General features: G+C 42.1%; 1 protein-coding gene across 3 annotated transcripts in view; it reads right to left on the reverse strand.

The window, feature by feature from the left end:
- The window catches only part of STAT5B (signal transducer and activator of transcription 5B), a 59241-nt gene extending 47234 nt beyond the window's left edge, over positions 1–12007 (reverse strand). Inside the window, exon 1 of one of the 3 annotated variants that reach the window (XR_010838229.1) lies at positions 11819–11996. The gene's annotated coding sequence lies outside the window, so the exon portion shown is untranslated. Of the gene's footprint in view, positions 1–11818 lie in introns of all 3 variants that reach the window. The other 2 variants (XM_059048237.2, XM_059048235.2) reach the window with 2 other exon arrangements.
- Positions 12008–12497: the final 490 nt, after the last annotated feature.

Raw genomic sequence — 12497 nt, forward strand, 5'->3', positions numbered from 1 at the left:
TATTGGGCAATATATGTTTATAGTTTTATCTTTAATACACAAAAATAATTATCTTCAAAAAATAATAATCATCAGACTTCCTTGGTGGTCCAATGGTTAAGACTCTGAGCTTCCACCGCAGCGGGCATGGGTTCAATCCCTGGTCAGGGAACTAAGATTCCACATGCCCCTCGGCCAAAAAGATAAGATAAAAACTTCTATTAAAAAAATAATAATAATAATAATTATTATTATTATCTTCATGAACTGGAATTAACTTATGGATTTAGGTTTAAAAAACACCAAAAGGTACTATATGATCTCTTTTACGTTTCAGTATTCCCAAAACTGACTTAAAATAAAATTCTGTTATAGGAAATTTCATTACAATAAATTACAAGGCACAATCTAAGTTAAGGTAGATTTTTGCTGAGTTGAATTTTACATAAAATATGTAGGTGTTCTGCTGGGCTCAAAAATACATTTGTTTTTAAGATTGTAATTTTATTTGTAGCAAAGTAATAAGACCTACAGAGCTATGTACCACAATTCTCCTAAAACATCAACTTGTAATTTATTTTCATTTTTCTTCCTTAAACTCCTTAAAATGTTAAAGTGCTTTTAAAACTAGATTTAGTTACAAAGAAACTATTTAATTTGAATTTAATTAAGGCAAAACACATTCTCTTATATTAGCAATGACATATACCCAAAAGAAAGTGTCTTTCACCAGAGATTTACTTTACCAGATATTCCCAAGTGAATGTCATAATAAACACAGAGAAGTCATTAAGCATGACTAATGGAATTACAAGAAAAAGAAATCTATAAACCTAGCAACCTTTGTAGGTATCATCATGAGCGAGAAAGCAGTATAAAAGCAAATGTGGGGCTTCCCTGGTGGCGCAGTGGTTGAGAATCCGCCTGCTGATGCAGGGGACACGGGTTCGTGCCCCGGTCCGGGAAGATCCCACATGCCGCGGAGCGGCTGGGCCCGTGAGCCATGGCTGCTGAGCCTGTGCGTCCGGAGCCTGTGCTCTGCAACGGGAGAGGCCACGACAGTGAGAGGCCCGCGTACCACAAAAAAAAAAAAAAAAAAAAAAAAAAAGCAAATGTGGAGGGACTTCCCTGGTGGCTCAATGGTTAAGAATCCACTTGCCAATGCAGGAGATACGGGTTTGATCCCTGGTCTGGGAAGATCGCACATGCCGCAGAACAACTAAGCCCATGCAGTACTGAGTCTGCATGTCACAACTACTCAAGCCCGTGCGCCTAGAGCCCGTGCTCCGCAACAGGAGAAGCCACCGCAATGAGAAGCCCGCGCACCACAATGAAGAGCAGCCCCCGCTCGCGGCAACTAGAGAAAGCCTGCGCGTAGCAACGAAGACCCAACGCAGCCAAAAATAAATAAATAAATAAAGCAAATGCAGAAAATATATTGAAATAATAACTGTTCAGGGTTGCAAGAAGTTAAATCAGACTATTTTTTTTCAGAAGTTGAAAAAAAACAAACACCTTCAATATGAAATGAATGGTAACCTAGCAGAGCACATACACAAGTAAAATAATATAATTTCTTTATTATATTTATAAACAGTATAATTCTCCATCAGCTTATATATAAAAATATGAAACTTTCCACCAAATATAGGAAATAACTCAGTCCTCAAGTTACTTTAACTCTGAAAACATTAAATAATACAATTTAAATGATTTTAATACCGTTCATCAAAAAAAGATGTCATATAATCATACCAAATAAGTATATCATGCCAAATATTTAATGTAAACACCACAAACTACTTGTTTTTCTGCTCCTAAAAAGGAAACACTAACTGAAAACAAAAACAGGTTTCTCATTCTGAGATAAATCAATATACAAAAGCCATTTAAAAAATAACTTTCCCCCCAGCTTTCTTGAGATATAGTTGACATATAACATTGTATAAGTTTAAGATGGAGATGTAATGATTTGATATAAGCATATATTGTGAAATGATTACCTCAAGGTTAGTTAACACATCCATCAACTCACACAGTTACAACTGGTGTTTGGTGAGAACTTTTAAGATCTACTCTCTTAGCAACTTAAAATATACAATATATCAACAGTATTGTTAACTATAGTCACCATGCTGTAAATTACATCCCCCGAACTTATTCATCTTAATAACTGGAAACCTGTACCATTTAACCACCCTCATCCATTTCCCCACTGTCCTCCCCTAGAAACCACCAATCTGCTCAGTTTCTAGGAGTTGGGTTTTTTTAGATTCTACATGTGAGTGAGGCCATACAGTCTTGTCTTCTTCTGTCTGACTGGCTTCACTTAGCATAAGGCCCTCAAGGTTCATCCATGTCGCCACAATGGATTTCCTTCTTTTTATGGGTGAATAATATTCCATGTGATCTCTCTCACATTTTATTTAACCATTCATTAAAAATAACTTTTCTTGATTACAAAACTATTTCCTATTCATTATTACCCATTTATTATAGAAAAATGGGAAGATACTAGAAAATGCACACATACATACATACATCCAGAATCCCACAACCCAGAAGTCTTTTAATGCCTGTTTGTTTTTGTTTTTTTTTTCCTTCAGTACGCGGGCCTCTCACCGTTGCGGCCCCTCCCGCTGCGGAGCACAGGCTCCGGACGCGCAGGCCCAGCGGCCATGGCTCACGGGCCCAGCCGCTCCACGGCACGTGGGATCCTCCCGGACCGGGTCACGAACCCGCGTCCCCTGCATCGGCAGGCGGACCCCCAACCACCGCGCCACCAGGGAAGCCCTTTAATGCCTATTTTTAATGCCTATATGTACATATATATTTCTTTTATGAGTTACTTCATAAAAGCTACTGCTTTTATATTTGTCCTGTTCAAATTTACCAATATAATTGGAATGTAATGTTCAGTTCTGTCCCAACTAGACCTCTCACACTTGGATAATAAAAATTCAAAACCATAAATTTTGATGTCACTTTTCTGGAACAAAATTTCAAATGTGCGCTTAAGGTAATAAGTTATCCTAAGGACCCATTCCTTTAAAATTATGTGTTTTGCTCTGGCATTGCAAAAGAAAAGGATTATGCTTCATGACCAACTCAGCATGTTCACTGCAGCCATGTCATTCAGGAAGCCAAATATTTTCTATTTTGTTTTGATACCTTTCAATGGTTAAGGAGTAAGGCCAATCTCCATACACATTACAATGCATTTAGTATTTTTACTTGATATTTAAATTCACTGCAAGATAAACTCATCTTTAAAATATGCCCACATTCAGGGTTTCCATGTACTGTTACACAATTGAAAAATTAACAACAAAAGAACAAGGAATATTTGCACTGCATCCCTATGTATTAGACTTTCCATATCTTTTGGAATAAGACTCTACAAAGTCCATTTCTCGCTATCATTCTTTCTTACTTTCTACCAGAAACAGATCACAAATCCTAAAAACATAAATCCATAGGCTGAAGTGACTGTTTCATTTTGTAAAGAGCTATATATTTCTGTAGATACATAGTTTGCTACTTTTTCAAGCCTAAAAGAGGACCAAAAGATTTTTAGAAACATGAAACAAAAGGAAAAATAGAATTAGCATTATTTCTGAGAGAAGAATATTTTACTTAGTTTAAACCATTAATGAATATATTGTAGAATGTTATATTATGAAGCTGATAAATCCCAATTCTTAGTACTTTAACAGATTAAGTGCTGAACGGTTTTTCTGTTTCTTTCTTTCTTTCTCTACAATGATATTTTAAAATACAGTTTATTTAAAACATTTCCCCAGGTTTGGATTTTTAAAAATCCCACTCTTCACAAAAACATAGCGATTTGCTACCAGCTACAGGCTCTAAATTTTAGACAATACAAAATATTTTTTCACAAACTTTCTAATTGACTCTCACCTAAAGGCTGGAAACTCCCACTGAAGGCTTTTTAAACTCATCAGACATATATTAAAAAACAAAAAAAACACCTTTAATTGTAGGATCTCAGTGACACAAACATAAGGAAATTCTGAGTTATAGATACTTCACATTAAGTTTTTTCCACTGACATTGTAACTTTTATCAACATTCAAAGAAAATTCAACCCTGGTCAAAGGTGACAGTCTGACAACCCTGGAAGCTAACATCCTCTGTTTATTTGAGCAAGTTCATACTCTCTGCTCAGGAAACTGAAGGTTTTTTCATCCTTGACTTGATCTCTCAAATTCAGATCACTGCACTTTAGGGTTGGGAATTCTGTCTCCAAGACTTAACTTCACAAGCCACCTCTAAGAAAAGTGCTGGTGGAAAACAAGCATCAGATATGAGACTAGTTTCTGAGACTAGTTTCTAATGGTCTTTCCACGGCTCTGAACACACAATAAATTCAGTTGCCTTAAAAATCATCCCCCCAAATTAAAATTCTTAAATCCTTCTAGCTCAAAAATCACAATTACTAGCTTTAAAGGAAGAACAGGACCATAAACCCCTTTAAAATAAAGTTGTACATAAAATGTGCTGGATACTTGCATCCTCAGTCAACAAACATGCACGTCTCAAACCACACTGGCAAAGAAGATACTTTTGTTTATAAATAGAAGCCAAAAGAGACAGCTTATAGCCCTTCTCCTGTGATATGCATGGTAACGCTAGTAAGACAACAAAGGACAACTTATAGTTAAAATTAAAACTTTCTCAGGACTTCCCGGGTGGCGTAGTGGTTAAGTATCTGCCTGCCAATGCAGGGGACATGGGTTCCAGCCGTGGTCCGGGAAGATCCCACATGCCGCGGAGCAACTAAGCCCATGCGCCGCAACTACTGAGCCTGAGCTCTAGAGCCCGCGAGCCACAACTACTGAGCCTGCATGCCACAACTACTGAAGCCTGTGCGCCTAGAGCCCATGCTCCGCAACATGAGAAGCCACCACAATGAGAAGCCTGAGCACTGCAACGAAGAGTAGCTCTCACTTGCCGCAACTAGAGAAAGCCCGTGCGCAGCAATGAAGACCCAACACAGCCAAAATTAATAAAATAATTTTAAAAATAAAATTAAAAAAATTTTTTTAAATTAAGACTTTCTCTGTTTTAATATAATTTCCATCAGGAATATATAAGTTGGAAAAACACCTCTCATCACCTTCATAAACTTCAAAAATATTCCAAATATACATTTAAAATGTTCTATTACAAAACCACAAGAGTGCATTTTGGAACACAAATAAAGAACTATAAGCCTTAAAGAAATCAAATGTCTCACTGCAAAGTTGTAGTTGCCTGCTCTCCTTCGCAGTGCAGTGGGTAGCAATGCAACCTCTGGAATCAGCTCGGCCTGGGTCTGGATCCAGCCCTGCCATTAGCAGCAATGTGACCTTGGACAAATTACTTAACTTCTCTATGGCCACTTCTTCATCTTTCAACTGAGAATAATACCCAGCCCTCTGAGGATCGTGAGTTAAAACATGGCAAGAGCTTATAACAGTGTCTGCTTAGCACACTGTAAGTGAATGATGTTAGGTATTATTTTTATTCTCTTTCTACTTTCAGGTTTGGGGCATAATTTGAAGTACTTTTAAATTAATTTTCTGATCACTTTTTGAAAGATGGCATAATAATTATTATATAATTAGTACACCTTCCCAGGTGAGCTTACGGTAAGTAGAGCTATAGCCCAGGGTGGTAAATAGTTTTTTATACAAATCATGGATGCGACTGTTACTGGTAGCTTTGGCTTGATTTCCCATATGCAAAAAAAAATCCCCTACTAGGAAAAAACAAGCAGTATTAGAGAAAACTTGAGTTTGTCCTGTTATCATTGCAGGGTAAAGCCAAAGTCACTTTTACTAGCCTGATGGGCATTGAAAATATTAGTCACCAAATTAATCCCAACAAATAACAATAATTGATTGGCTCATTGATGTATTTCCCCTTGTCTTCCCCAATCTTTCTCTAACTAGTCAGAAAGGGAAGTTTTCATATATTCTGAGAATCTCATTACTGCTCGCAAACCATACTCTATATCTTAGTATACTTAAAAAAATGAGTCAGCATAAGCACCTCAAAAAACTAGCAGTGAATAGAATATGGAGATATTTCTCTTCATAACAGAAATCTGGAAACGAATTTTTTAGAGTTAATCAGAGTGCCAAAGGCAATAGAGGAACAAATGGAGAATGACTGTTAGATTTTGCAAGCTAGCTTCTAAAACATAAATGTTCTTTATCAATCAATATATGCATTTTTCATCTTAATAGTACTACAATACATGAGAAATGGAGGTAATTATTATAAATAAACTCAATGAAGAAAATATCCAGTATATGACAAATTATAACTTCTCCTTTCTTGACTATGGGGTGGGGGGTGGAATGGGAGGTCAAATACTCTACATATTAACCTCATTTGCAAACTGCATTACTATGCAACATGCTGATGCAGTATTGCCTTTAGTGATGTGATCCAAAAGAAAATTTAGGAGAGAGAAACTGCCCCTACACTGCAAACATGTTTGAATGCCAATTTAATTAGGACTCTATTTAGTCATTACACTTCTTAGAATAAAGTTAGCTGAAGGCTAGGAAAAGGCAACTTGCTTCAATCACTGAAACAATACTATACGTACTCCTTTCAAGGATATTCTTCTCCGCAAGTCTCAAATAACTCATACTCCAACATTTGTATTAAAAGGGACCTACCACGTAAAAATTATCCAGGAGGGTCAAGGAAGAGTTTTACGGCTTAGGGTGATTCCTCCGAAGTTCTACTACCACCATACCCTGAATTCCTCCTTGTGCTTATTTAACTCCTCCATGATATTCTGTGTACCTTTTAGGTGAGGTCAGAAAAATGGCTATAGTCACTGCTAAATAGATGCTATATCTTATAAACCTATGGCAACCCGTCTTGAAAGCACTGACATTCAAAGCTACATGCAATACGTTTTCACTCTATCTTAGCACTACGCATTTTTAAAAAATTATTATTTATTTTTATTATTTATTTTTGGCTGTGTTAGGTCTTCGTTGCTGTGTGTGGGCTTTCTCTAGTTGCAGAGCAGAGGCTACTCTTCGTTGCAGTGCGTGGGCTTCTCATTGCCGTGGCTTCTCTTGTTACGGAACACGGGCTCTAGGCGCACAGGCTTCAGTAGTTGTGGCATGAGGGCTCTAGAGTGCAGCCTCAGTAGCTGTGGTGCTCGGGCTTAGCTGCTCCACAGCATGTGGGATCGTCCCAGACCAGGGGTCGAAACCGTGTCCCCTGCGTTGGCAGGCAGATTCTTAACCACTGCACCACCAGGGAAGTCCCAGTGCCATGCATTTTCTAGGTACCTGGGAGGAAAACAGAAAGCAGCAGCCCCATTTTTCTGTTAATTGCACCTTTGTTGTGGTAGTTGTTAAGATTCCTTCCAAGGCAGCTAAACCTTGAAGGGAGCTGGGAAGATTTGGGATGTCTTGCCTTTCCAATTGGGTACTCGGTAGAGCTGTCATGAAGCAGTACAATGGGTCAAAGACAAACCACATGGCATCTGATGCTCGTCTTTATATGTTTAAGATAAAAATGTGACACCACGAGAAGGTTAACGTGTGGACCTAATTTTGAAAATACAAACAGGAAGCACCCCCACCCCAATATTACCATTTTAAAAAAAAGGAAACCAAACTTCAAAGATACCTTCCAAGGAAGTCACGGGTGTGACCAAACTAACAAAAGTAATAAAACGTCATCTTGGGACTTCCCTGGTGGCGCAGTTGTTAAGTATCCGCCTGCCAAGGCAGGGGACACGGGTTCGAGCCCTGGTCCGGGAAGATCCCACATGCTGCGGAGCAGCTAAGCCCGTGCGCCACGACTGCTAAGCCTGCGCTCTAGAGCCCGTGAGCCACAACTATTGAGCCCACGTGCCACAACTACTGAAGCCCACGCACCTAAGGCCTGTGCTCCACAACAAGAGAAGTCACCGCAATGAGAAGCCCGCGCACCGCCACGAAGAGTAGCCCCCGCTCGCCGCAACTAGAGAAAGCCCGCGCGCAGCAGCAACGAAGACCCAACGCAGCCAAAAATAAAAATAAATAAATAATAATTGTAAAAAAAACCAAAACACGTCATCTAAAACCCTGAAACCACCAAAAGTGAGGGTCTCGTTTAACTAAAAGTTGAACACGTGTAAATTACTCCTCTCTTTGATTAGTAAAAATAGAACAGATTTAGACATGTAAAGTCCTCTCCAAACTGGCTTAGGTTTTTTAATAGTAAAGGATCATCACTCATAAGAAAACATCTAATGTAAACAGGCTACTTAAAATAAGGACATGACATGGGCTTCCCTGGCAGCGAAGTGGTTGAGAGTCCTCTTGCCGATGCAGGGGACACGGGTTCGTGCCCCGGTCTGGGAAGATCCCACATGCCGCGGAGCGGCTGGGCCCGTGAGCCATGGCCGCTGAGCCTGCGCGTCTGGAGCCTGTGCTCCGCAACGGGAGAGGCCGCAACAGTGAGAGGCCCGCGTACCGCAAAAAAAAAAAAAAAAAAAAAAAGACATGACAATTGACAGAACACAATTAAAAAATTTAATCACTGTGATGCTCACAATTAAAGTGTACAAGAAACTGATCGATGGAAACTAGATTGTTAAATTTGACTTTCTTATTCCTAGAAATAAGCATAAAACTGTTGTGTTTCCAACACTGCAGGGGAAAAAAATACTTCTGATTTTAGAACGGTTCTATTAACAAAGCTCAGATTTAAAGAAAAATCTTTTCCTTTAAACACCACACAAAACAGTGATACTTTCGAACAAACTTTTAAACATTATTTTTATTAAGAAGTGCCAGAGTCAACGTATTTTGATACTTTATCATGCAGTAAAAGGATATTCTTTTGAAGAGCTCAATAACCTAGAAATGTCACAACTTTTTAAAAGAATACGTTTCAAATGCTCAAAACACATTAATAAAAAACAGGAGGTTTTCTGATTCCTTTTGTAGGAATAATGTGGTAATCTACACTCTAATAGAAGGGAGGAAATATGTGTCACTGGTAGTCCAGAAATCTGTGAATACTTCATGAGATACATACATGTTTGTAGGGCACTAGAAGAGTTAAGCTTCCTCTGATTCTACCTTCAACCTGCAATCTAATTTTTTTTTTTTTTTTTTCGGTACGCGGGCCTCTCACTGTTGTCGCCTCTCCTGTTGCGGAGCACAGGCTCCGGACGCGCAGGCTCAGCGGCCATGGCTCACGGGTCTATCCGCTCCGCGGCACGTGGGATCTTCCCAGACCGGGGCACGAACCCGTGTCCCCTGCATCGGCAGGCGGACTCTCAACCACTGCGCCACCGGGGAAGACCTGCATCTAATCTTGAGCATATTATTTACCTATTTATAACACCTTGCTTTTATAATGACTACCTGTATTACCTACACAAAAATAAGCCAAATGAACCACCACAAGAGCATTTATAAACATATACTTAACACAAATCACAAATGATTTCAATATAATTTGAAATAATTTTAACGTAACAATATAACTTGAAACAAATGGACATAAGTACCCAAAGAGCAACAAATGATGCTTTTTACTAGTCCTGATGTGGTTTTTGCATATGTAAATAAAATTTTTTAAAAATCAATTGAGAACAAGAAAATGAAGATGAAACGAGAAGTTGGGGCACAATAGGAAGTGCTGAACAAAATATACATGTTGTAACACTCCAAACAAGGATAACACTTTTTCCCCCTTCCATCATATATATCATGAACTACCCATTTAAGAAACATAGACACCTTAAATTTCTTCACACAATCCATACTAACAGCCTGTGGGCAAAAATGTGAATCCTGACTAGTGAGAAGGGGGGAATAATTTATTTAGTTGGGTATACTGCAAAGATTTTGTGCAGGTTAGCTCCAAGTTATGCAATAACCAAACTGCTTGTGATAGAAATCAACTCTTGTGTTTTTTCTGATGTTTTGCTTTTTTAAAAAAGATCTTCTCCATTCCTTCCCTGTGTCTCAACCAGATGCTTGAACGGCTACAGAAAACAAGTAATCTTCTAGATAACACTTACCTGACCAAAGGTGTGGTGCTGTTTTGGTTAGACCAACAGACATCTCAAACTGTCACATAATAAATTTTCTTAAAATTGGCAGCCCCCTTCTCCCATTTACACTATCAATTCTAACTGTGATCTTCCAAGAGATGGAAACTGGTACCAAAACAAAGAAAAAAACCCCAAAGCCTTGAAATAAACTCAATCAATAGAATTCCACCATTTGATATTATCAGAACTGACCTACTGTTCCTAGTGTTATGAAATTAGAAAAAAATGACTGACACACTAAATAAAATACATCCTCTTCTAAGAACTACAGCCAATGAATATGAACAATGTAACCAACATAATATAAACAAATAAACAATAATATAAAAATGTTGAGGAAAGAGGAAAAGTTCTATTATCTTCATTGAACAATAACAAAACTGAGATAGTATACTCAACAGCTGAAAGCTTATTATGGCCCAGGCGGCTATCCAAGCCCTTTGGAAACCTAAGATACAGGCGGATGATAAAACACCATTTGAAGACTGAAAAAAGGACCTAAGCTCAGTTTAATAATTTGGTGACACACTAGCCCTTTCAAGGGGCATTCCTCGAGGACATTCCAGAGACAATTTATGGAACTGTGTTTAGGCAAATATCTACTGCTTCTCTGGGCTTCGGGAAGAGCACTAATCTGAGAGGCTTCAGACCGACATTTCCGTTTCTTAAGTACTAAACAGCTGTGTGAACGGAGCAGGGCACCTATCTGGCCTCAGTTTCCTCATTTGTACAATAAGAGAATGTAGCATTACCGCCGCGGTCCTTTCCAGCTCTAACATTCTACAACCCACTTTGAGCAGTATTTATTTGATACGACGGTATCCCATACAATGACAGGATCAGAGGGGTCAAGAAGAAAAAGATCTGGCATGGCTCTTTGGGAAACGGAGGATCGCTATCTCTTTTTGCCCTTAAAACTCTTGAGGTTCTCATTAAGCTCCTCTTCCTAAACGCTGGCGCTTGTTTTTCTTCTTCGCCTTTTCCATCACTGCTGGCTACAAGTGTCTACAAACGCCTCTTGTCCACACAAGTTCTTTCCTCTTTGATCTGCCTGACCATCTTGCCTGATTCCTTTAGCCTCAGACCAGCTTTGGTGACACAACGACTCCCCTTCCGACGTTGCGTATCTACCCCCAACACCAGGAGCACTTTTTAACTCTTTATCCCTGGCTAGAAAAAAAGAACGCACTGCGTCCACAGCCACACGCACAAGCCGGGGCCTGGCGGGTCCTGATGAGGGATTCTGCACTCCCGAGCCTGATCGAAACGTTCGTTATTTGTTGTCTAGACTCCTTATAAGGCGCTGTTCCTTGAATCTTGGCTAAAACCCCCCACCCCACCGGGCACCACTGGTCTCATCCCACCCCCAGGAGTCGCAGATACCTCCTTTGAAAAAGGGAGAAAAGCGAGGAGCCGGCGGGCGCTATTCCGAACTGCAACACGAAGGTGTGAGGGGGCCGACGGCAGCCCACCCCGACACACGCGCACACACGGTCTCTGCCCTCTATACCCCTTCCGGCCCGCCGCAGCCTCCGCACAACGCCCCTCGCCCGCCCCCAGCCTTCGCCCCCCGTGGCCCCCCTCACCCAGCGGCGCGGTCCCCGCGCCCGTCCTCCCGGCCCAGGGAGCGATGGCGGCGGCGCAGCGCGGCCCTGCCGGGCGTCCGGGGCGCGGGGCCCCGCCCGGGCCGACTCCCTGGCCTCCCTCCGCGGGCCCCAAGCTCCGGGCTGGCCCCTCAGCTCCTACCTCGCTTGGCCCCTCGGGCGCCAGCGGCTGCCTCCCGTCCGCTCTCTGGCTCGCCCGCCCGCTCTCTCGCTCCCTCCCTCGGCCGGGCCGCCACGCTTGGTCGCCTGCGCTCGGTCCAGCCCGGGGTGACGGCTCCGGCCGCCGACTCTTCTCTCGCCCGGGCCCACGGGGGCGCGCGCGCCGCTCGCGCGGGGAGGCCCGGCCGCGCGCGTCGTTCGCAGCCTCGAGCGCGCCTCGCGCCAGCGCGCGCCGCTTCCTGGTTCCGCCCGGAGCGCGCTCGCGAGCCCTGTGGTCCCTCGTCCCCCACTCTGCGGCCGCCCTGGAGAGGCCTGGAACCCCCCTCAGCTCGCTCTGGGGGGCCGGCGCAGCGCGCAGCCCCTCTTTGCGGAGCGGGGGCGGCTTTGCCGCTTGGCTCCCGGGCCGGGTCCGCGGGCCGCGAGCACATGCTGCTTTGTTTGGGTGGGGTCTGCTGGCCCGACTGTTGTGGTCTTGTTGATTGGCACCCCCCTCTGCGGCCCGCCCACCTCCCTTCGCCCGGGCTGAGGTCCGCGTTTCGTGTCCAGTCCCTCCCAGGCTGAGGTCAGAAGTCCATCGCTGACCCATCAATAATTGTCCCGGGTTTGCTCCCTGGAGGGCGTTTCAAGCCTGGGCTCCTGCCGCTTACCACATGGAAGAGCAA

The sequence above is a fragment of the Kogia breviceps genome, chromosome 19 (genome assembly GCF_026419965.1).
Source record: "Kogia breviceps isolate mKogBre1 chromosome 19, mKogBre1 haplotype 1, whole genome shotgun sequence".
NCBI classification, from domain to species: Eukaryota; Metazoa; Chordata; class Mammalia; order Artiodactyla; family Physeteridae; genus Kogia; species Kogia breviceps.